The sequence below is a fragment of the Dendrobates tinctorius genome, unplaced genomic scaffold (genome assembly GCF_039654945.1).
Source record: "Dendrobates tinctorius isolate UK_male_01 unplaced genomic scaffold, ASM3965494v1 ptg000131l, whole genome shotgun sequence".
In the NCBI taxonomy this organism is placed as follows: domain Eukaryota; kingdom Metazoa; phylum Chordata; class Amphibia; order Anura; family Dendrobatidae; genus Dendrobates; species Dendrobates tinctorius.
The window spans coordinates 2,033,613-2,060,289 of NW_027361799.1; the positions used below are offsets into that span (position 1 = coordinate 2,033,613).

At 42.4% G+C, this 26,677-nt stretch overlaps 1 long non-coding RNA gene and 1 pseudogene across 1 annotated transcript in view; one reads left to right on the forward strand and one right to left on the reverse strand.

Moving 5' to 3' along the window:
* The window catches only part of LOC141047986 (uncharacterized), a 308,665-nt gene that overhangs the window by 130,624 nt on the left and 151,364 nt on the right, over positions 1 to 26,677 (reverse strand). The window lies entirely within an intron of this gene.
* On the forward strand, positions 21,564 to 22,296 carry LOC141048015 (guanine nucleotide-binding protein G(q) subunit alpha-like; annotated as a pseudogene).

Below are 26,677 nucleotides of genomic sequence, written 5' to 3' on the forward strand. Positions count from 1 at the left end.
TGCTACCACAGGACCCAAGACTAAGTTCACACAGTCACAAGAGATTACATACACACTAATAAGACAGGCACATGGGAATGCAGTCCTACAGATGTGTTTTACTGGAATATAGAAATAAGAGATTAAGAGGAATCTGTGTGGTCAGGTGATATTACAAATGATGTGATCACAAAAGGGAAAGTTGCAACACCCAAAACAGATTTGTTAACCCTAGAACCCATACCTGGGGGCCTCACAGGTCTGCCCTGTTGTTTCCTATTTTCGGCAAGATTACTTTAGCTAGAATTTTGAAACTCTAGATATTCCCCAGGTATATAGTTGTTTGTCATTTCCAGTTCATTTATTTTTATGTTACAGGCATTTCGGTATAACAACTCTTTTTTGTGAATACCCCATATTCACATACCTGGGGCCTTTTAGGCCCGTACTAGGTTTACATGTGATCCTAAGTCTTTTTGCCTTCACTGTTGCTGGGTAAGACTTTGACTCAGTCTTTATGACTCTGCTGTTGCTATGAAGAGTGTGAATTCTGCCTGACTACATGGTCATGTGATCTTGGGAAGGAGGCTCCCTCACAACGTCATGCGTCTCTGACATCATAGGTCCTGAACACTGTTCATTGTGTGCTACTTGCTGAAGAGACTTTGGAGGAAGGAGTCAGCTTTCTTGCTTCTTGAAAAAGAGACTTTGAGTTCCAAAAATCCAAAAGCTTCTACTGCACCTAAAAGTAAGTGGTGACCTGCTGAAGGTGAGAGGAGGGGTCTGCATTTTACCCTTAGCACACACTAACAAAGAGTGTACAACCCTGATTGTAATTTTTTTTCATCTTAGTTTACTGACTTCTAAGTTTACAATGGCACAGTCCACATCCAGGGGTTTGACTGACCAAGAAATCGGAGCAATCATTTTTGATAGTGATGAAGACCGTGAACTTTGTCTGATGAAGAGTACATGCCACCAGCTAATGTCTACTTCATCGTCCAGTGATTCTTCAGATGAAGTAATGGATCCAGCAGAGCGTACAAATAGAACATCCAAAACTAATGTTTTTTGGAACAGTACTGCTGAGGTTCTTGGACGAACCCAATCACATAATATTGTATGAGTTGCTCAAGGAACTGTAGGAATTCCACAATTCTTGTCCAAAAGAGATATGTTCTGTAAATTTTTTTCAGATGATATTGTAGATGAGGTAGTTTTGTGTGCTAACTTAGAAGGAAAACGTATCGCTTCAGGAAGAAAAAAAAAACATGGAAAAATATAACAAAAGAGGAACTGTATGCTTATATTGGCCTTACTCTTCTGGCAGGGAGTATAAAATCATACGATGTTCCTATCAGAGAACTCTTTATGAACCCTTTTCAGATCCACATTACAAAGCTACAAATGTCAGTCAATAGATTTGAGGATATTCGGAGAAGCCTTCGTTTTGATGACAAGAGAACTCATCCTGTCAGGTTGAAAACAGATAAATTAGCCTCCATTAGCTACATCTGGAATCTTTATCAAGAACTGTACTAAGCATTACCATGCTAGTGACAATGTGACAGTGGATGAGCAACTTCTTGCATTTAGGGGACGTTGCAATTTCATTCAGTATAAGCCCAGCAAACCTGCTAAATATGGTATTAAAATTTTCTGGATATCTGATTCTACAAGCTATTATGGAATGAATGGTCTGATTTACTGTGGCAAAGATGTTGACGCTCCAGTCCAGAAAGACCTATGTTCTGATGTAGTAAAAACACTTGCGAACCAATTTTCTATTCTGGAAAAAATATAACAATGGACAACTACTTCACCAATCTTGAACTGGGCAATTTTTTGCATCAGAAACAAGTTACACTTGTTGGTACAATGAAGCAAAACCGCAGAGAAATTCCTCCAATCATGAAGCACAATCAACATCGCCAACTTTATGATAGTAATATCACAGATTTTTCTTTCTTAGCTTTATAAGACACCATTGTCGTTTGATTACAGAAATCAAATACACTGAGTACAATGCACCGTGATGGAAGTATAGACACCAATAACAGGAAACAGAAACCCAAAATCATCTTGCATTATAATAAAACCAAAGGAGGAGTGGACAAGATGGATGAAATGATTGGAGAGTATACGTGCAAGAGGCAGACAAAACGTTGGCCTGTAGTTCTTTTTTATAATATGCTAGATGTGTCAGCCCTCAAAACTTATATTGTTTATACTGAGACTCATCCAGAATTCCATGCCAACAGAAAGGACAAGAGACATCTATACTTGACAGAACTTTGCTATGAACTTTTAATGCCTAACATGGAGAGAAGCAGAACAAAATGCTTACAAAGGCAAACAGAAGCTATGATCTGATGTGGTATACGTTTTCAGGAACATCCAGAGCCAAGAGATAAAAAAAGAAAGCGATGTTATATTTGTCCAGCAAAGAAGGACAGGAAATCCAAGCATGTCTCTACTACCTGTCGAAAAAGGTCTGCAAGGAGCATTCTTCCGAACAGATAACATGTGAAAGTTGTTGCGGTCATTAGTAAAGTAGAAAAGGAACCTTTGAAAAGAGATATTCCTGCAGCATGTTTACTGCAACTTTTATATAAAACACTTTTAGACAAAGATTATTATAAAGAGTTATATCGAATGTATATATTGGGTGTTTTAAGCCCAGTTACACTTTTGGGTTTTTTTTTGCACATAGTAATGTTTTGAATTATTCGCATCTTAGGCTGTGTTCCCACTGGCGCTGGGGTCTGCCAGGAGGTGATCTGTAATGGATCTGACCTCTTGGTTCTCCAGTTAAAGGCTGCTGGAATGCTGGGATTCTGACAGCCTTAGCTGGGGTCACCAGGAGGTCAGATCCATTACAGATCTCCTCCTGGCAGATCCAGCGCTAGTGGGAATGCATCCTTACTTTGCAATTTTCAAATAAACTTTGAAAATTATTTTCGTTTGAGTTTTTCCTTGTTATTTGCACACGGGCATAAAAGGCCCCAGGTATGTGAAAGTGTAGATTTTTATGGTCATGCGTTCTAGGGGTTAAGGACACAATTTTTGGAAAATTTTGGATTCTTCTTTACAGAAGGAGATGAAGATTGGGTAAAAACATGGAACTTCCAGATAACCAGTAGATGTAGTGTGGCGCCCCTGAGGCTCAGTCGCCACAGAGGTACTGCACCTTCTCCTAAGGTGTAGTGCCCCACCATCCAGGTAAGGTGGGAACTCCTTTCCACACTCCAACACTCCCACCCCACACAACAGGGTAGTTTTGCACAACCACATTGCGGCTCAGTGCATAGAGAGTAGCAGGGCACGTCTGGTGGTTCCCTGAATGGAACACTGGATGTGCTGGGAGGTGGGTGGAGTTAAGATACATAAAAGAGGGGAAAGTGTAGGATTAAAGGTTCAGTCTGACAGAGGGTCAGTGAGGAAGGAAGCCACTCGGGAGGAGTGGGGATCCCTGGAAGAAGGGATGGAGGAAGGAGTGCTGCAGCTGCCTCAGTGATCTGAGCCAGCTGGCACGGGAAAGAAACAGAAGGAGAAGGACGTAGAACTGCAACCTAAGCTTCCATAAGAGAGAAAGATCAGTGCGGTAAGAAGGAGTAGGAGAACAGAGGAGACGTTGGTTGGATGAGGATCCCTGCCTATAGGTTCTCAGCGCAAGGCCGGGTCCTGGTCCCCGAGGTTTTATGGACACTTATGGTTCTGCAGCAGACACCGGTGGAGTAGTTGTCTGTAAATGCACTACTCCCATCTAATACTTGGGCACAACAGCAACTGAATAGAGAGCCAGGACTCTGTAGAAAGGAGTCCCCGATACAGGCTACAGCTGTCTGCCATACGAGTAGAGTTGTTATGAACATCTGACAAGATGAACTTCAGAGTACCAAGGTACTGGAGATCTTCACACTTAAAGGCGCTATAGAGGAGTCGTTCAGGAAAGGTACATGTTGGCGGAGAGTTAGAAAGCTCCTCTCCATCTGGCCTGGAGGTTGGCCGAGACTCTGACCAGGAGGACACAGCCCGGAGGCAGGCATCCTTGTGTACCGCAGACTGAGTAAAGCCTTGGAACTACAAGCCTCAGTGTTATCCATTCATTCTTACACCAACCCGCTCAGCACCACTACATCTGGGTACCATCCTTTACACTGCCTGCACCTTCCCATTACAACTGCACTGCCCTGGGACATCATCCCTGCCTGTGGAGGGCTATACCATCACTGCTGCATCCCACCATCTGTCCCAGAGGATCTGTCTGCAGTGTCGGCTTAAGATCTCCATTGCAGAGCACCACAGGTGGCATCACGAACAAACTTCTTATACCACCATTGACTTGGGCGCCGAGGGCCACGGTCCGGGTCACCGTTGCTGTGACACGTTCCACTGACATCAGCCCGGTACCGTGTACCCCACAGGCCTGGGAGGGCGACCCAGTAGGTTTTACAGTAACAAATACTAAGGCTCCAGAAGTAGGGATTACACCACATTTTTGTACTTATTCAGATGTAGTGATACCAAATAGGCTTATCTTATTTCTTAATGGGTAAAATTTGGAGATTCAAATAAAATTTTAATAAATCTTGTATAATCCTTGCAGTTAGAAGGTATATGATGACCTCTGATGCTGCAGACATGCCAGCTCTAGACGATGGTGATGCCAGATGCTGTGCTTTACCCTTCAGAGACATGGAAAACAAAGAAAACCCTATTGCCCTGTACAGTTTTGACTTCTGTAAAGAGCTTGGTGAGGGAGGACTTGGACAAGTGTTGATTTATCCTCAGTGTTCCCCAATGTATCCTGCACCAGATACACTGGAGGGACATACATATTCATTGTAGTGATCCATTACACAGATTCATATAATATATGGCAGTTTGATCTGATCTGTGGTGATTTTTACCTCAGGTCATCTTGGCATCACACCCAGTCAGCGAGGAAGTTGTGGCTGTAAAAATAATAGCAAAGAATAAATGTAAAGAGGAAAAGGTGTACAGTGAATTAGAAATCCTGAAAATGGCCACCGGGTGACGTTATTTGATCTGTCCTTGGTCGGAGTGGACATTAGAAATATACCAGAAGCTTTTCAGTGATCTGTGTGCGTGGCATCTGCCATTTACCATTTGTTCCTGCACTTGCTTCTAAAATGTTGCTAAAAGTCTCTTCAGAAGGGGGCTAGAACTCTCGTGCCACCTATAGGAAGGAGCAATCCTAGTGGTCAATGTGCTACTCCCTATAGGTGGCACTAGAGTTCTTGTTCTTCCTCTCTGAAGAGACAACTTCCACATTTCCTCAAGGAGCATTGAAGGTTTAAAGTCTCCTCATACTGGCATGCTTACCATGTCACTCTCTGCTAGGAAAGATGTTACCCCTAGGATCCCCTTCTAAAATGTTCAGTGTTTTCACTTAGTTTTTTTTCTGCTGCCAAGTATGAGCGTTTATGCATCTTACATAGTAATGCCTGCTGTGGGCACTTGCTAATTAATTATTCAAAGCAAATTAGTCCTTTCATCCTAGAAAACTTCTGATACATTCAGAGCTGGCTTTGGGGAGCGCATGTGTGCACACAAATTTATTTCTAAGTGCAATATTTTCAGAGTGTCTTGCTGGTTAAACATGGCATGTGCATAGGGCAGGAGACAGCCAAGGCTGGCCAGATATTTTTTTTCTTTTTTTTCAAATTAACTTGATTGAAATTTTAAATTTGAAAGGTGGTGGAAAAAACAAGGATAAGGAAGTTAAGGAAAGAGTGGGAGGGGGAAATGGGAAAGAGGGAAGGAAAGAAAAGGGAAAAAAAGGAGTGAGAAGACATTTGTGATATACATACACAAGTAAACACATTTACATCAAAGTACCACATAAACACCTAGCAGCATAAGCTAAACTTCTACGCGGACGAATCTCCGAAAATCGAAACAGTAGTTCAAACTACAGTATGTTATGGGAAAGCCTCTGACCAACGGGACCATTTATCAGAAAAAATTTTAAAACAATCGTTAGCAATGGAGAACTTTTGTTCATATGTCTTGTGAAGAACAATCTGCTCCACAATCTCTTGGACGGAAGGAGGAGAAGTACTTTTCCATTTGCATGCAATAGCATTTTTTGTAATCAGTAAGATATGAACAATAGCCCCAAGAGAGAAATGTATAAAATTTAGACCAACAGAAAGCAATGCCATCTGAGGGGAAAGGACAATATTCCCATCTATTAGAACGTTAATCATATCGGAAATCTTTTTCCATAGCGGTTTTATCTTAGGGCAATTCCAGAAAATGTGAAGTAAATTACCCCTATGGCCGCAATTTCTCCAACAGTCCGAGGAATTACGACTGCCAATCAAAGACAGCCTTGCGGGAGTTAGATACCACTGAGAAACTATCTTAAAATACGACTCTTGTAGAGTCATTGAGATAGTAGAGGAATAAGTACGGGCAAGAGCCTTTTCCCACTCGTCTGCATCAATTGTTAGTTGAAGGCTTCAACTTGAAGCTCTTCCTCCCATTTTAACATAATCGGGGGAGTTAGCAAATTCGATGTTATGATTGATATACATATACATATATACACACTTGTAGCTCCAAAAGATTTTGTGATCAGGGTTACAAATGATATTTTGTGCTGCTTCGGAGAAAAAAGGTCCATTGGAGAGAAATTTTTGTATCTGATCTTTTACAATCTGATGTTCGCAAAAAGCAGAAGGAACACCAAAGTTACTTTTTAAAGTATTAAAGGGTAAAAAAAATTTTCCCATCAAATATGTCTTTTAATTTTATGATTTTATATTCTGTCCATAGAGGGTTGACCACTTTGTTATATAGTTCAAAAATGAAAGAAATGGCAAGATTACTTAGAGATTCAAATCTATCCAAGCCTCTCTTTGGCCTAGCCAATTTAGACCGGGCCTTGCTAGCCGCTATAAATATTGGGTGCGATTTGGTACTAATATTTTTAATGTTCATTAATTGTTTGAGAATGAGTTCTTTAGGAGCAGAATCTAGATTTAGCGTGGTCTCAAGATCTAACCAAGCAGGGGCTTCCTCCTTGGACCACCAGTGGAAACTTTGCTTAATTAGATTGGTGTAGTAATGAGCCGTAATATTAGGTAGACCCATTCCGCCCGTGAGTTTATTTTTGTGAAGTGTTCCAGTAGCAACTCTCGCTCTTTTGTTGTTCCACAGGTAGGCGTTAATGACTGAATATTATTTAAGTATGATGTGGGAATTGGAATAGGTATGGATCTAAAAATGTATAGAATTTTTGGAATTATGAAGGTCTTGACCGATATATTTTTCCCCCACCACGATAAATCTTTCCCCACAAAAAAATTAAAATCGAGTGAGATATTTCTAATTAATATGTCGATATTTGTGGGGATAAGAGAGTTCATATTTTTAGTTATTTTAATCCCAAGATAAGTGAAATCTTTTTCCACCCAGCTCCATGAGATAAATTTCTTAATCTCAATCTGAGAAGGGTCCAAATTAAAATGCATTACCTGAGACTTGACCTCATTAATTTTAAAGTATGATAATCGAGAAAACCAATCATGTATGTTTTGGGTTTCAAAAATGGATATTAAAGGATTTGTCAGGGTTAGAACAACGTCATCGGCAAATAGGCCAATTTTCAAGTCCCTACACTTTGTTTGAATTCCTGAAATATTTTTTTTCTCCCTTATTGCTTGAGCTAAAGGCTCAATAGCCAGTGCAAACAAGGGAGAAAGGGGGCAACCTTGTCGTGTACCGTTCGAGATTAGAAATGATGATGAAAGGTGGTTATTTGAAAATATTTTTGCAGACGGATTCGAGTACAGAGCCATTATTGCAGAAAGACTCTGTGGGTTGAAGCCAAATTTTTGTAGAGTTAAAGTTTAGATATGTCCAATTTAATCGGTCAAATGCTTTTTCCGCATCTAAAGAAGCAATAACTGAAGGGATTTTTCTAGAGTTGATAATTTTCATCAAGTCAATAATCCTTCTTGTTCCATCCACAGATTGTCTACCCCTAACAAAGCCTATTTGATCATTGTTTATTAATTTAGGTAGGAAGTTATTGGTTCTATTGGCAAGAATTTTTGAGTATAGTTTAATATCTGTGTTTATTAATGATATTGGCCTGTAATTTGTTAGTTGGTCTGTATCTCCTTTGGATTTTGGGATCAAAATGATTGTAGCCTCCAGCACTTCTTTTGGGAATTTGCCAGTTGAGGAAGCTATGTTGAAAATTTTGGTGGATAGGTGTGGCGCTAAGATTTCACTGAAGGACTTGTAATATTCATTAATGAAGCCGTCTGGCCCTGGAGATTTGAATGCTTTTAAATCTTTTATGTTTTCAATAATTTCTTCTATTGAAAAAGGAGCTGTGAGGTCAGTCAGATTGTCAAGCGTAAGTTTTGGCAAGGTGAGATTTCAGAGAAACGCCTTAATTTCTGATTCTTTTGGTTGGATTTGATGTGGATTTTGGTTAAGATTATATAACTCCGAGTAAAAGGAAGCAAACGCATCCACAATGTCTTGCGGGTGAGTCAGCAACTGTCCCCTAGGGGAAGAAATTTTAGCAATTCTATTATGAATTCTGTCTTAACCTGTTCATCATCTAACGAGTTGGTTTATTTAAAGAGGCGTAATGTTTAAATTTGGATGATTTGACAACTGAATCATAAAAAGAAAAAAAAAATCAATGATCTCAATTCCTGTCTCAGATTTGTAATTACAGATTGGATTGTGGTTGAATGAGTTGAGGAATTAGTTAGTTCTGATTCTTTGAGTTTTATCGTTGATTGCAATTCTTTAATCTTAGCCCTATTTTGTTTCTTTACCTTAGATGAAATTTGAAACAGGGCCCCTCTAATCACAGCCTTGTGGGCATTCCAGAGAATAAATGGGTCCACTGTATCTGACCCGTTCTCTCGGAAATAGTTCTTAATAGCTGAAATAATTGTGTTCTTATGGGTTGGGTTGTTAATGTTTGCATTACACTTCCATAGAAAGTGTTTTAGAGGAAGGACCGGAAATCAGTTCACCAATAACAGGAGCATGATCAGATACTGTTTTGGGCATTATAGATATTTGTTTAAATTTGGGCAGAGAAAAGACATCGGAAATCATCAGATCAATCCTAGAAGCAGTTTTATGCACATCGGAGAAGTGGGTATATTCTATGGATGTAGTATTAAGACATCTAAACACGTCATACAGCTCATTTTGGTGTAACCAGTTGTTTAGTGTTAAGGCTTTGTATCTGTTTTTGGCTGAAGAATCAAGGTGGCCATCAGGTACTACATTAAAATCTCCCAAAATTATTAGGTCCCCTTTTTTAATTTCTAGTAGTTTCTTCACTAATTTATTCAAAAATTTAATCTGACCTGTGTTCGGGACATAGACATTTACAATCGTATACAAATGACTATTGATGCTACAAAATAGAATGTGGTAGTTTCCTTTTTCATCCCTGTGTTCTTCCAGAAGCTCAAAGGTGAGATTATGTCCAATCAATGTCATGACCCCTGCCTTTTTCCTATCACTACTTGATTCAAATGTGTGGGAATTTTTTGTCTTCAAATTTTGGATGGTCAATATTTCTAAACTTAGTTTCCTGAATACAAATGATATCTGATTTGGATTTGCGCAATTCATCCTTAACAGTAAATCTTTTCCTCGGACTGTTGAGGCCCCTCACGTTATATGTCATAATTTTAATAGACATTTTTAAGTATCGGTTTAGGGGTTGGAGATTACGTTCAAAAAGTAAACTATGTCCAAGTTTAGTGTAAGCAGAACAATATGTTATTAGCAGGTGTTGGAAGCTTTACTCGAAAAGTGGAACTATTGAACAACTAAAAACAGAACAATTTACACTAATACAGTGTATAAGTAAACAAAATAAATCCTCTCCATAGAATCCCTCCAGTGGATTCTTCACTGATCGGGGGAAAGTTCGTGAATAAGCTCAAAATTTGAGGTATCCTCCGAAGTAAAAAGTAGTATTCAGAGGAAGAAAAACAGAAGTATTAACAAATGTAGTATATGTAACACAAAAAACCTTATAGGCTCTTTTAACCAAATAAACATTTTACCAAAATATTATATTATACTTTTGATCCAGCAAAGTTTAAGACAGTACTCCCGAAACCCCATGAGCAACCTCTTTCAGGATATACTTTAAAATTAACAAAGTTTTAGGCATTATTCTCCGGGTTCAACTTATGTGATTGAAGCTAGAAACTTTTATCCTTCAGCAGGAGTAATAAGGGGGATTGTTTTGCCCCTATATTGCACCAGAAGCTTCAACGGGAAACCCCATTCATATGGGATTCCCATGTCCCTCAAGGGGGCTGTAATCTTTTTAAAAGCCCTCCTGCCCTCTAAGGTGTCATTAGACAAATCAGCGAACAGTTTAAGATTATCAAAAGGCTCAGGAAATTTTTTCTCAGTTTTGATGTAGCTCTGTATCTGCTCTTTGAGATGAAAAAAATGAATCCTAAGAATCGTATCTCTTGGAAGGTCAGTGGCGATGCCAGAAGGCTTAGGCAATCTATGGATTCTATCTATTGTGAGCTCTTGATCAGAGAGGGATGGAATTGTTTTCTTAAATAAGGATTGGGCATAATCAAGAAGCTTATCAGGAGGAACGTTTTCAGGAATACCTCGGATTTTAATATTGTTACGTCTATTTCGGTCCTCCAGATCTGCCATTTTAATTCTCAAACGGTCAATTTCGGACCCAAGTTCTCGGTTTTCGGTTGTGTGTTTATTTACAATTTTTTCTAGCCCTATAATCCTTGTTTTTCCAATTTTTTAGTAAATGACTCCATTGTCCTTTGTATATAATTAGTCTGTTTTTCGAAGTTAGTCTGCATTTCTTCATTTATTTGCTTAGTTATTTTCTGCATGTATGCATCCATCATGCTAGAAATTTGGGATGTTACGTCATCTGAACATGTTTGTGACTTTTTGAATCTACTTCTCGCAGGGCTCGCGTTAGGGGAGGGGTCCTCTGATTCAGAGCCTGAGTAGTCTGACGGGCCCCTACTGCCTCTCCCCCAATCCTCTGGATCAGTCCTCTTCCTAGAAATGGTAGTATCCATTTCGTCGGTGGTTAATTGCAGTTCTTTTTTGGACTTTAGTGGAGTGGTTTTGTTTTGAATTTTACTCTGCTGGGTAGTTAAGTAAAATTTAGGTTCTGCCCTATTGCCAGGATTTTTTGATGGTGACCTTGGTGACCTAGACCTACCTGGGCTTGGGAGATTAGTCGAGTCCTCTGAAGGATTTCGAAATGATATATGTGGTTTATTGGCCTTTTGGGTATTAGGTAAAGGAAGCTTTGAGGAGTTATTTTTAGAGTTGTTTTGACTCATTTTGACAAATCAAGATTAGGAACGAATAAAATAAAATAAAAACCCCAGAAGAAGGCCCAGATCAGAGGATTGGTTATGAGAATCACTACTGAGGTGGTCCCCTAGTCAATAGACTGGATATAGAGTTCACCACCACAGTGGTCCCAGATTGGAGACTTGATAATGAATTTTACACTGGTGGTAATCGCCACCAAGTTTGGTCCCAAGACAACAAATTGGATGGTAGAAACACCACAAAAGTGGCCCCAGATCCGAAAACCGGAAAAGAGCAGAGCAAGGTATTGTTACCTTGAGCTCGCTAAATGTTAGAAATGTTAGAAGGAATATGGATTAAGCAGAATAAATTCAGTAGGCTGATTGCACGCTCGCCCTAATAGTTCAACCTATAGCAATGAATGAGGGTTTGTATCAAAATACCAACGGAGTGTCTAGCATAATTTACGCTTAATCATGTCAGAGACAAATAAAATACTTTGTACCAAATGACAGGGAGTCAAATTGACTTATTATCCAAGCTAACAGTTAGGAACACACATATAGTAAGTAGCAAATGTTCTGTAGGGTTATAGGTTTGTATGATAACCAGTGGCAAGAGATGCCCTTTGTCTGTTAACAAACTTTGAAGCCCACACTTTTAGTTAGCAGCGTGTTCCAAATCCACAGGTAGTGATGCAATAGTTCACGGATGGCGAGTATATAGAGAGATCAGAGTCTGCGGCTGCAACCATACGTCTGTCCCACTTGGCGCACAAAATACAGCCCCCGAGATCTCTCCCATATTCCCAGAGTCCCCAGGGAAAAAGAGTGGGAAGCACTGATATTATCGGTGCTTTCACAGCGTGGGCGATAAACAGTCCTGCAAATGCAGCTTTTAATGAAGGCTGTTATCTAAGTGCTGCTCGCTCCCCTGATCCTCTGATGCCTTCTTACCTCCGGTTACAGCCTTCTTGCTTAGGGGGACCTCCACGTCTGTATGGCTCTGCAGTATTCGTCCACCTCAGTCCTTCTCCCCGGGGAAAACCTCCCGTGCTTCGGCACTGTTACACCGCAGCGGCTACTTACTTGTGCTGATTCTCCACGTCAGTGGCCGCGTTTTGCACTCAGCCCTTCAGCCTCCTGGTGCGACCCTCGAGGGGGGCCCCCTCCCTCCGTCCGGCTCCTCCACTGTAAAACGGTGTGCAGGGGCCGCTCGGGCACTCCGGAGCCCAACACCCGCCGTCACACTCTACGGCTGGCTTCACTTACTCCCGGCACGTTGCTGTGTAGGATCCCTGCTCTTCAGGTGAACGAGCCTCTGCAGCCACCACGCAGCGACGAAGACAGGCCTTAGCAATATCCTGGCACTCACGCACCCCTGCAGGGGGGGTGAAGCCCGATGATCACGAGGCAATCAGGCAGTCGGGGGACGGAGCAGGGGATCAGCCGAAGATAGCATCGGAGCTCCTTTAGAGTAGTGGAGGGGAATCACCAGCTTTGTTTCTTCTGCCCAGATATACGGGCTTCAGGGTTTCAGGATATACCCTGCGGTTGGGCCGAGTATGAGGCGTCTACCATGCGGCAGATCCCAGAAAAGTTCAAAATCTGTCCGAGATAGTCCATAAAGGTCTCAAATTTCTCCTTGCTGGTAGTGCAAACGATATACAAGGATAAAGTGAGAAAAAAAACGATTTTTATAGTGGATGTTTGCCGATTTGAGAGGATACCTCCTCAGAGCTCACGGACAGCACACCCTACTCCATTGCTGTCCAGGCCACACCCCCCCGGCTGGCCAGATATTTAAACAAATATGCTTCTTGTTAAATTGCACACCACTTAGCTGCTGCTTTCTTTTGTCTCTACTGTCCCTTTACACATTCTGTATACTCCATATCAGCCCCTCTATTCCCCTTCTCCCATGAACAGCACAGAGGCTGATATTTCACAGTCACTCCAATCCATCCAGTGCACAAAACCTAGACAAATCAAGCAACCTGTTCATGTCTCCCTCTAGTCACTGGTGACATCTGATCTAACCCTTGGGCCCCTTCCATTATAAATAAAAACTCACCCTGCAGCACAGATATCCTGACGATCTTATAAACATTCAGTGCTCACCTTCTCCTTTCTTAATGGTGCCCTCTGGAACTCACAGTCAACATGCAAATACCTGCATATCCAAGATTTAAGTTAACCAAGTTGGTTTAAGTGGTACATTAGGTATAAACATGGGATCAGGATTTTAACTGACCATAGAGCAGAGAGGTTTATCTGTAGGTCATTGGCAAATCCATTTGGTTTTTTAGCAACATAAGCTGTAAAAAGTTTCCACACATCTTGAAGCAAAGTTATCCAATCACCATGATCTAACATATAGAAGATGCCCATCTTTTCCCGGAAAGATAATATGAATTTGGAAAGGTTGGGAGAAATGGGTGTTGACCAAATAAGTGGTGAGTCAATAGCTATTGATAGTGTATGGTCATTAGTTCTTAGCAAATTCAGCTGGCTCTGTCAGTGGTCTGGAGACAAATACCAATGCATGGGACCAATTTTATTATTCCATAAAAATACCTATAGGTTGCACCATCTATTGTGCACCGAAAAGCAAATACCAGCAGACAAAATGATGAAGTTGGGTCTCCCAATACCTTATCACTGGATATAAGTAGTTGCCCAATTAATCTGGCAGTGGCTCTCAGAATGCACATTAATGTGATTGCCATGTGGCAATCACAGCAACAGTTTTATTCACTATATCAGCCACTGTCCCAACAGTAACATCTTCAATGTTTGGTATTTTTGCTTTGGACAAGTTACTGCTCAGATCAATCTAAATCTCATGGTACTGATCTGTTTTCTGCAAGTTGAAATTCCCAAGGATGCAGTCAACATGTGTGCATTATAGATATATTTGGCTCTCGACTATTGGCATGGTAGAGGGTTGGTGCACAGGGACCTGAAGCCAGACAATGTGTTGCTCATGGACAAAGATAGTCATAAAATCAAACTGAGTAGCTTTGCTTTGACCCAACTTGAAGGAAACTTGCCCATGTCACATTATCCTGTACAAGAACACAGAGGACAGACATTATTCTTCAATCTTGAGCCCTACTATAGATAATTGTTCATGTGGAGGGGTCTTTGTTGCTTTGACTGGATATTTCCTTTGGCTTAAAGCAATGGAAACTGACACAATGTACCGAGTATACATCAACTGGAAACAACGTCCAGACTGTAATCCACCTGCTCATTGGGAGAGGTTAAGAGAAGCCATAAACATGTAAGGCCAGGTCTTCTATCCATGATCCTCTTGTAGTCATCCAGTTTTGTCTTCAATTACCTCAATTTTCCCTGGAAAGTAAAGGTCTTGGACCATGGCATAAACTTGGCAGTTAAGGCAAAGGAATTCGCAAAAGAATTTAAGAGAAAATATAGCTTGAGCTTTTTTTGTAACTTGCTGTACAGATTACTTTAGTGAGAATATCAGGTCTTATGGTCAGTGTTTTTTCACAATGTTTTCTGTTGTATATTATCTTGATTGCCAAACTTGGGATATACATTTTACCATTATCACTTCTGGGCTTGTTCTTTATAGTTTATGGAACAGCTTGAGTTTATGATCATGTGTTGCTTTCTGGGATCTGTATTAAGTCTTGAGACAGAAGCCTGAAAGCCAATCATATTCACCCATACAGAAATCACACTGCTCTTTTGGAACCAATGTGAAAATTCTAAAACTTCATGGAGGGACATGGTGCCACGATCATTCTAACCAGATCCTGGTGATGGAACCATCTGAGAAGTCCATGATTATGGTAACAGAAGCAGCTTTAACAAACTAGTATTGCATGAAACCTGTAATTTTTAATCTGAAAGTTTTGCAGAGAATTGACAATCCACAGAAGCCTCCAATGCTAAGGAGGTCTGTCCACAAGTTCATACAAACATATGACTTGTTCTGCCATCTTACTTAATACTGTAAGCATCATAGACCTGTTCACATGTACAGTATTCAGCCATTTGAAACAATTATTCATTTTAATGTATCTATAAGAAATAGAATAAATTAAAAGGATATGGTTGCATTTTAATCTAGCTTTTGAAGAAATCTACATTATACCTGCTTCTTTCTACTCGCTCTCCCAACAACCTGTGACACTAGTCTACGTTTCATAGGCTTTCTTAGGGATTCTTTTGCAATGACCACATGAGTCCAGAAGGGAGACCAGGAAGTGCAATTGACAAACATGGATCCACTCAGCTTCCAGGATGACATGAGAAGGATACACCACCATGTTTCAGGAGAATCATCTGCACCATGAGAATTCTTAATGTGTTGTCAATTGCCAGTTTAGATTACATGATGTGACAAATATCACTATGGACCTAGCAACAGGTCATCCACGCAGACCAAACTCCTTTTCTTTACTCCGCCCTGTTGAAGGGATCTTAAAAAGGACCACAATCTGAATAGTGGCCTCACCTAGCGGACCCAAGTGGCCACTTCAGCTCATCCCACTTGCAGACTACATGCCTTTCATGGACTGTCTCTGGGATCGTCTGAAAAGCACATGTCAGGAACATAAAGAGCAGGGTCATTTTTCTCAATTTAAGTCGTCAAGGAGGCCACCAGCTCAATCCAGTTGCAGACCACCCTTTCTCCAGACTCTGCACTCTCCCCAAAATGACCACTCAGGCTTGTAAATGGAAGCAGAACATTCGAAGAGGAGCACTCAAGCACAGACATCTGTAACATCTGACTCATCTTCCTGTCCCAAGTAGGCCTTTCCAGCTCAGCCTTAGTATTTGGCTAGTTAGAGCTTCCCTCCCTCCAGATAGTTGGGGTCTTCCCCGACAATGAAGACCCTTGAAATGGGTTGCAAGTCTACATTATTGCACCAACATATTCAAGAGTTGTTTTGTTGCTTAACTGTTTCAGGCAATTTACCTACCAATATCCCATTATCACCAATAGGAATCCACAGAACATTGCACGTTAAATATAATTGTAAAAATATATTGCATCTAAATGTTAGAGCAAATAGTAAATCTAACTATAGTTTATTCTGCAGCAGAAAATCCAAATCATCCAGTGTCCTTAGTAACAGTCTTCAGTATAAAGAACAAGGAGACTTGGAGGTGATTTGGCCCCACAGATCCTTGACCTCAATGTCAGTCTGTGTGATCACATGAAGAGACAGGATTTGCACAAGCCTCATACACTGAAGATCTGCAGGTAGTTTTCCAAGATGTTTGGAAAGACCTGCCTGACAAATGCCATCAAAAACTGGCTGCAAACAACAAGTACCTAGAACTGGTGATGGCAGAGATTGGTCCCCAAATACTGATGCAATTAAGATTTCTCTTTTGTTCATTTATCTTATAATAAATGGATAAGAAATTATGAACACCAGTGTTTCTGGAGGCATTTTTCCCCCACAACACCTGAAGCCCAGGGTGGTGAAACGTGTCAAGGTGCTTGTCAGCTTCCCATCTTGTGTCTCTGGAGTCCATTGCTAGTGGCTGGAGCACATGTAGAGGTGTGGGTGGGCCGAGCTGGGGGGTGGTCCCCCTTACCGCGCAGAGATAAAAACAGACAATGGAGGAAGATTCTGGGTGGAACAGGTCCAAGTTTATTCTCTGGCCGTCCACTTGACAGCCTTCACAGTATACCGCACTTCCAAGCGATACACTTTCCCTTGTCGGCCCTCCGTTTCCAGAGCCGCTTCTCACACCGTACTTTATGCTTGGGACGTGTCTGCGCACACCGTCCCCTCCTCACTCGTCGACGCTCCTGACAGGTCCGTCACTGTGGCCGCCTTAGGCCTGTAAACCAACAGCGCTTCCACTAATCAGTCGTAGTGTCAAATACGGTGTCTCACACCCAGTGCCTCGTCCCTTCTGCGGTTCTTCCTGTCAGGACCACCCCCCTGACGTTCTCTCTCCTCAGTCCCCCTGGTCAGGATTCACCACACAGCGCACAGACTGTCGCAGTCCTCATGTCACTGGAGCTCCCCCTGGGGACTGGAACCCGCCCTCAGTATTTATAGCTCTCCAGGTCCCCTGTCACTGTAACCACGCCCCCCATGACCAACGTTTTCTAAAGCCCTAAGCTGTCAAGTCCTTTGCTCACACTCCTCCCTGCCATCTAATGATCAACCCAAGGTACTGCACGTCCACTACACTTTCCTAGCTGTTTCCCCACTGTAATAACTGACACCTACCTACACTGTGCAAACCTTTCCTTCTCTCTGACTAGTCCATCCGTCTGTCAGGTCACCTTCCCTACACACACACACACAGCAGCGACAATGTTTGCTCCCAGATGGTCCCAGAGAGTGAATGGTAGCAGCAGCAGCACTGGAAATGTTTGCTCCCAGTTCCAGATAGAGTGAGTGGGGTGGGAGTGTTGTAATACATCTCTGCCTTTGGTCTTAGCTGGACATTATATATTATAGATCTACTACCTGAGCATTATACATTATAGATCGCCTGTCCCTGGACATATATTAGGGATCTCCCTGGACATTATACCATATTTTCTGGCATACATGATTTTTTAACCCCTGAAAATCTTAAAAGCTAGGGGTCGTCTTGTATGCCGGATGTCATCTTATAGGGCAGGTGCAGAACAATCTGCGGTCATTGTGTATGGTGGTGATGGTGGGAAGATGGGGGTAGGGAGTGGTCCCGATGACAAGGTGAGGGGGTACCTCACCAGGAAAGTGCAAGTAAAGTATCCCCATTACCTCATTATGGCAGCGGTGCTCTGTGCAGCTCTCTGCTAGGGTGGCGGCTCTATAGCAAAGTCGGCTTCGCTGGCATTTTGTCAGAGCCCGGAAGCCCCTGAAGCTCCACTGAAGCGATGCGGTGGCCTCCAGGAAAGTGGCCACTGGGACGGTGCATGCTCAGATTTAGATCTTGCCTCGAAATCTCGGGAGACTAGATCTGAATCGGAGCATGCGCCATCCCCAGGCAAATCCACAACGTGTGCATATACCCTTATTGTAAAATCTGACACTGACCATACACCAATGACAGATACCATTTCTTCAAGTATGTGTTTAAACATGGACGTATGAATAAGGCCTTCAAAAAAGACTGGGCATTAATAGAATAATAAAATCAATATAGTAATCCTACAATGTCTGCTGGACATGTTATGGGGAGAGTTTATAGTTCAGTTAGTACATAGACACCAGACTTGTTAACCAGTCAATATTTTGTCCACAACACTGCAGTGTCAAAAGAGGAAGACAGCGAGACAGGCAGCAACATCGCATCAGAGAGCTCTTGACCTCAAAAGAGAAGATCCTCAGATCCTGGTATTGTGACATAAGAATAATACCAATGAATAAATAATATTCTTATTAAAAAGGGAACCTGTCATCTCATTTTGTCGCTATAAGATGCGTCCACTGCCTTTAGGGGCTTATCTACAACATTCTGTAAAGCTGTAGATACGAAGAACAAGTTATATTATACTCATCCAGGGGGCGGTCTAGTCTGATGGGTGTTGCAGGTCTAGGTCCAGCGCCTCCCATCTACATGCGATGTCGTTATCTTCATTGCTTTGTGCTGCGCTCTTCTGCTGGCATACTGATCTGCCCTGTTGAGGGCAGAGCAAAGTACTGTAGTGCACAGGAGCTGTGAAAGGTCAGAGAGGCCAAGTACCTGCGCACTGCAGGACTGTAATGTGCAGGTACTGATGATGTCACCAATAGAGTTGAGCGACTTTGGTCGGATCGGGTTTCATGAAACAAAATTTGTTTCAGATGAAACTCATCCGACTAGGGCAAAAAAAAGTCAGTTTTGTCCAAAACCCGACCCCAATGCAAGTCAATGGGGAATAAAAGTCGACATTGAGTGGATGAAAGTCATCCACTCAATGCCGACTTTTATTCCCCATTGACTTGCATTGGGAGTCGGGTTTTGGACAAAACTGACTTTTTTGCCCTAGTCGGACGAGTTTCATCTGAAACAAATTTTGTTTCATGAAACCCGATCCGACCAAAGTCGCTCAACTCTAGTCACCACGGATCAGAGACAGCCCAATGGTTAAAGGGTTTATTTACACGCTCGGGTCACTGTCTCTGCAATGTCAGGTGCAAAGTCTCCTCTGGTCATGAAGGATCCAGAGTCCACGTACTCAACTACAGCTCTCACCATTGCTCTTCTCTCAGCCTCTGTCTGTCTCTGTCTCTCTGTCTGCTCTGACAGGTAGTCCTCTCTCTGGGTGTGTGGTGTTGCAGGCTGCTTTCCCTCTGGCACGCTATGCTTTCAAGCCCTCTGCCTGCACACCTTCCGATCTAGTCCCCCTTCCTGTTCCTCTAACCATAGCAGTTACATGTTCCAGTATGTCTAGGGTAGAAAGTCTCCCCCCCCCCCTGGCAAACCTGCTATCTGGCCACGTGGTTCGGTATAAGAAGCAGTGAAGGTAACCTCCTTTGGGATCTTCCTCTGCTCTGCCCTCAACAGTGCAGAACAAGCTGCCACGAGAAGTGGTGAGCTCTCCTTCAATGGAAGTCTTCAAACAGAGGCTGGACAGACATCTGACTTGGATGATTTAGCAAATCCTGCTTTGAGCAGGGGGTTGGACTAGATGGCCCAGGAGGTCCCTTCCAACTCTACGATTCTATGATTCTATGATTCTATATGACCTGCGCAGGAGCACGACAAATCAAGGAAAATGACATCGCATGAAGATGGGAGGTGCCGGACCTGCGCACCCATCGGTCCGGACCGCCCCGGGTGAGAATAAAACATGTTTTTCTTATCCTGCAGGTCAGATCAGGGGCTTATCAAGAGCATTCTAGAATGCTGTAGATAAGCACTGTGTTCTAGTGACCACTGTGTCCGCTAGGGGGCGCTGTGAGGGTGTCCCAGTATGGGCCTACAGTCATATCCATTGTGGTAATGGGTATTGGATGCTGATGGATCGTTATGCATCTCAAGGTGGGTGGCCTTGAGATGAAGGCTTGCTTATGTGCTGATTAGCAGAGCTTATGTCATTCCAAGGTGTCAGGGAGAAGCCTTCAGATGATTGATGAGATGCGCGGGATCAATCTACAAATCCACCCAGGGGTGTGTTTAAGAGTGTCACAATACAGTGTGTGTATGATTGCTTGAAGGACCTATGATGAGGTCATAGCCATGTGACCCGCTGGTTGTGGCTATGGACCATATAAGGTAACCAGAGTAGGTCACATGGGAGAGAGCATGGATCTGATTGAGCCATGTGGAAGGTCCCGGCAGGCCTAGGTGTAGGAAGGTGTGCTACCTTAATAAAGACCATGTGCTGAGGCTGCTGACCCGGTGAGGCCTTGGTATATTGGCTGTATGCGAAGAGGGATAAGCCTCCTGTGTTTGCTGAGGCTCCAGGACCGAGCCTGAAACAATGAACACTTATATTTGCTTTCGCCAGAGCTAAAGGCTATTCCTTATGTTATGTGCTGGTTTATGGGTTATGGAGCAATAAACCCTATGAACTTTTAAAAGGAGCGTGCCTCCTGATTGACTCCAGTGGCTCCTGAGCGAGTTAAATCCCTACAGCACCGAAAGGCAGTGGCCACAGCTTATAGTGGCAAAACGAGGTGACAGGTTCGTTTTTACTCCATGCACTTTAAATACATCATCAACACTGTCCCCATTGGGGCACACAATCTTAATATCCTATTAGGAGGTCTTTGTGTGGGTTTCCTATCACTCCAAAACACAGAGGACAAACTCTGCACAACTCATCCTCTATGGGATTTGAACCCCAATCCTACAAAGCTGTTGCGCTGATCACCGAGTCACTATATACAGTGGTAAGCACTAAGCCACCGTTACAGTGCTAGCGACAGAGCCACTGTGCTACCGTAATACCTGTACAAGAATATTTCTGCTGACAGCATTGTGTATTAGCTCTGTGGACATCATATGCACTAAACATCTGTTTAATTGATTTGAGGATTTAATATTGATATCCTTTCCTTACAATAGACAATCAATATTGACATCAGCACTGATCAATTGACTGAAGGAGTTGTAGAGTTTCATGGAATAAGGACTGCTATTTTACCATGCTTATACACTATGTTCCAATGTATTTATTTAAAGGGATCTCCTGTCTCATCAGTCTGCCTCCCCCCCAATCTGCACAGCAATCCCCCTTCTTACAAGGAGAAGAAGCAGGTCTGTGACTTGCAGGGTGGGGGGTCTGTCTCTTTCCAGCACCACTAGCAGTTACCAGACATGACTCTGGAGTCCATCATGGTGTGCTGCCTCAGCGAGGAGGCCAAGGAAGCTCGGAGGATCAGTGACGAGACAGGCAGCTCCACCAAGAAAAGAGGGATGCCCGCCGGGAGCATATCAGGATTATCCATGGATCTGGCTACTCTGATGAAGAGGAGCTTCACTAAGCTTGTGTACCAGAACATATTCACTGCAATGCAAGCTATGATTTGGGCAAGGGAGACCCTTAAAATTCCATACATGTATCAACACAACAAGGGCCATGCACTGTTATTTTGGGAAGTTGATATTGAGAAGGTGTGCTCATTTGAGATCCCTTATGTAGATGCAGTGAAATATTTATGGAATGACCTTGGCATACAATAATGCCATGATAGATGGCATTATCAATTGTCTGATTCCCAAAATAATTATCCAAATGACCTGGACCGTATTACAGATCATGGATATCTACCTTCAACAACTTGTGCTCTGAGTCAGAGTGCCCACAACAGGATTCAACAAATATCCATTTGATTTACAAAGTGTCATCTTCAGAATGGTTGACATAGGAGGGCAGCAATGAGAAGGAAGTGGATACACCTCCATAATGTTCCTTGTAGCTCTTAGTGAATATGATCAGATGCTCATGGAGTATGATAATGAGAACCGGATGGAAGAGCGCCAAGCACCATTTAGGATGATCATCACATATCCGTGGTTTCAGAATTCTTCACTCATCCTATCCTTATAATAGGCTATCAATATTGACATCAGCATTGATCAGTTGACTGAAGGAGTTGTAGTGCTTCATGGAATAAGGACTGCTATTTTACCATACTTATACACTATGTTCCAATGTATTTATTTAAAGGCAGTCTGCAGGATTTAACCCCTCCAAGCCTTATATATGTGCATGTAGCTCTTTTAAAGACAAACTCAGTTAACACCTTTGTATGGTCAGCCCCTTTCTCCCTTTATTCAGTAATCAGCATTTCATTTGATATATAAATTATGCCTAACGACTGTGGTGGATCTTAACCTTCTATCACTCCAGCTCTATTTCCCGCAGAGTGCTACCTGCTTTTGCTTCACTGACAGCCTCTATGATGTGTTTCATTCTGGAAAAAAGAGCTGCAAGTTGATCAGGAAGAGGTGGCACCGAGCGGGTATAGAGCTGGAGCAACAGATCTACTCCCTCATTTGAATATGTATGCAAACCGATTTCAGATGAATAGACTGAACGTGTAAAAATATTGCTCAAAGTATCTTTGAAAGAGCTATATGGGCATACACAGATCCGGCCTCATTCATTACCTAGCAGCTTTTTTTTCAGTTGCTACAAGTACCGCATTTGCTGGATCACGGCAAAACCCCAAGTGTCGCACATGTCTGCAAGTCCCATAGGGAATGAATGAGGCTGAATGCAGTGCTGCCACAAGTGATCTGTTACATGGCAAATGCAGAAAAACTACCGGATCCACATGTAATCATGATGGCTGCATATGTCCCCCCTTCTGCGAAAGCTGATGCTGCCACTGAGGTCCTACAATCCACAGTGAGCATGATGCAGTCCCTTCTCCCCCAAGCACTTCTTCTGGTTTCGGGAGACTTCAATCATGTGTCTCCAGCATCCATACTACCCGGTTGCACACAGTATGTTACCTACCTCACTGACGAAGGCAATTGGCCGAAACGCACGTTGGGGAAGGGCAGCTACCTCTGGCGTGTAGGAGCATTTATAATCCACAGGTATAATTATTTAATAGTATAGTTGGGTTGTTGGCAGCAACCTTTTCGTTTCCTGATTGCTCTATTATTAACTGTGGTGTTTTTATCTCCGAACTACGCCTTTATATGCTCTCACTTGTTAAGGGTTATATGGTCATGGTCACAAGATCATAATTTTATCTGTGTGTAGCAACCCCTGCTGGACATTACTGCACCTTGCACTTTATTTTTTATCAATTAGATTTATCGTTTTTTGGTTGCACACATATTGCACTTTATTTTTGTTCTTATTGTTATGTTGTTGTGGTAACACTTTTTTTCATGACACTAATATATATATTTTTTTATGTAACACTATTGGTTCATGAACATATCATGATTCTGTACACTATTTTTAGTGGTCACGTCAATTAAATAATTTCATATATTTTTTGATGTATGGGATCCTACACATATATGTAACCTCTTTTCAAGATTATGGTTAGTTGACCCTTCAATTTCTAACTAGATGATTATGTATACTTGATGCTTTGCCTATTTATGAATTAACCTTGTTTTTATGGTATTATCTAATAAAAAAATATATATATTTTATTGACTGGACTATGGTCATGTGTTGTCTGTTTATTTCCGATTAGGTTTATGACTGTCCTTTTTTGCTATAATATAGCCTGAGGTGGTGTATGTACCAACTATACAATTTTGATTGGTCTCCCACTATATCCCCTTTTATTTGCTACCTCACTAGAGACCACAAAATATTGGACTTGTTCTTTGCCAATGTGAGAGGGGCATATCCCTCGTCAGCCCTACCGCCCCTTGGAAGATCAGATCACAACCTAGTGCACCTCCAACCCATTTACAAGCCACTTGTACAGAGAGAACCTGCTGTCACTCGCAGAGTGAGGATATGGACTGAGGAGAGTGATGATGCTCTGAGACTGCTTTGAAACAGCCACGTGGGATGTGCTGCAAGATTCCTATGGTGACGACATGGATGGTCTCACATATTGTATAACGGACTACATTAATTTCTGTGTAGAAAACATGGTACCCACAAAAGTAGTGAGGTGCTTCTCTAACAAACCATGGATCAGCCCCGGAATAAAGGCTCTTCTCAAAGAGAAGAATTTGGCCTTCAGAGCAGGTGACAAGGGCAGGCTGAGAGGTGCAGAAAGATCTGAAGAATCTAATCAGGCAGGGAAAGGCTAATTATAAGAGAAAGATTGAACTGAAATGGTCACAGAAAAGGATTCATGAAGTCTGGGAGGGTCTAAAGTCTATATCTGGGCATAGACAGACTGTTGCCAGGATGGTTGTAGATAAAGAGGGGCTTAATGAACTTAATCTATTCTTTAACAGATTTAATCACACACTGTGTTCCTGCCCCGGCATTCCATTCACACCTCTCTGCTACAATAACCTGAACCCCTGGTGCAACTTGTCAACTGAGCCAGGGTCTGTTCTTCACAAGTACCCAGGTTGCAAAAGAACTGGATAAGATGAAAGTTTTGAAGGTTGCAGGTCCTGACGGCATCAGTGCAAGGCTAATCAAAACCTGTGGGCACCAGCCGAGTGAGATTATTTCATATCTGTTCAATTTGAGCCTGAGAATAGGTATAGTACCACAACTGTGGAAATTATCGTGTGTGGTACCAGTTCCAAAGAAACCTTATCCGAAAGACCTTAATGACTATAGACCTGTAGCATTGACATCACACCTGATGAAGGTACTAGAGAGATTGTTCTCACACATCTCCATCCTCTAGTGAGCTCGGATTTCGACCCTCTCCAGTTTGCCTACAGGCCGGGCATTGGTGTGGATGATGCCATTATCCACCTTCTAGATAGGACTCACTCTCACCAGGAGAAACCTGGGAACACAGAATAATGTTCTTTGATTTCTCTAGTGCTTTTAATACCATACAGCCAGGTCTGAGAGACAAGCTGGGCCTTGTTGGCGTGGACCTCCAAATCTCCACCTGGATCCTTAACTACCTCACGAACCGACCTCCGTTTGTAAAGGTTTGGGACAGTGTGTCAGACACTGATCTGCAATACAGGGGCACCTCAAGGTATAGTTCTTGCCCCTTTTCTCTTCACACTGTACACTGTGGATTTTAAGTGCAACTCATCTAGCTGCTACTTGCAGATGTATTCTGATGACTCTGCAATAGTAGGCCTCATCACAGAAGGAGATGAAAGAGTACAGAGATACTAACCAAGCTTTTGTGGAGTGGTGTCAGAGGAACCACCTTAGGATTAATTCCATGAAGACCAAGGAATTGGTGGTGGACTTTCGCAAGGGAAACAATCCACCAGTAGTGGTGAACATTCAGGGAAATGACATTGAGATAGTCGACACCTATAAGTACTTTGGTGTGATCCTCAATAATAAGCTTGACTGGGCCCATCACTTGGATGCAGTGTACAGGAAGTGCCAAAGTAGGCTTTATCTGCTCAGAATGCTGAGAGCCTTTGGCGTTAGGGGGGCAATCCTTGCATCCTTCAACTCTGTTGTGGCATCAGTCATCTTCTTTGGTGTGGCGTGCTGGGGAAGTGGCATATCAACCAGGGATAGAAATAGGCTGGACAAACTGATTAAAAGGGCCAGCTCTGTCCTGGGATTCCCCCTTGATCCAGTTCAGGAAGTAGGCGACAGGAGGATACTGGCCAAGGTGAGCTACATGGTGCAGAATGATTCCCATCCCAGGCATGAGACAGTACTGCACATCTTTGTCACGGTCAGTGACCGGCTACTTCATCCTCAATGTGAGAGGGAGCGCTATCGAAAGTCCTTCCTTCCTGCTGCAGTTAGGCTGTATAACCAGCACTGTCCAAAGCTGAGAACGACCCAAACAGTGAACTGATCGATCCAAAAGTTGTGATAGTCCGGTTACATCTTTTTTTTTTTTCGTATATATACCTACTGTCAATGTAATGCCTTTATGCATCTGTACTTGTTACTGCCTTGCTGCTGTAATGCTCTCAATTTCCCCATGGTGGGACGATTAAAGGATTATCTTATCTTAAGTCACTGACAGTGTCTGCATTTCTCATGCTCCCCAATGGGGGAGGCAGCACTAAAAGTGCCTAGGGCAGCACAAACAATACAGCCCTGGCAGGATGATGTGTGTAAGGGTAAATCAATATATTTACTTTGTTCTATGTTCACCTAAGCAAATCCTTAACACAATGTTTATTCAATAGCTATTCGAAACATACCTCAAATTTATCTGACCAACTCAGCTGAAGAATTCAAAGATGTTTAACCATTTTTTGTGACGTTAAAAGGACAACCCATTACACATTCTGGGAAGGACTTGAAAAAGCTCCATGAGAAGTGAGTGAACAGTAGGAAACGTTGAAAAGACATGTCCAGCTTCTAGGTGCCGTTACTAATT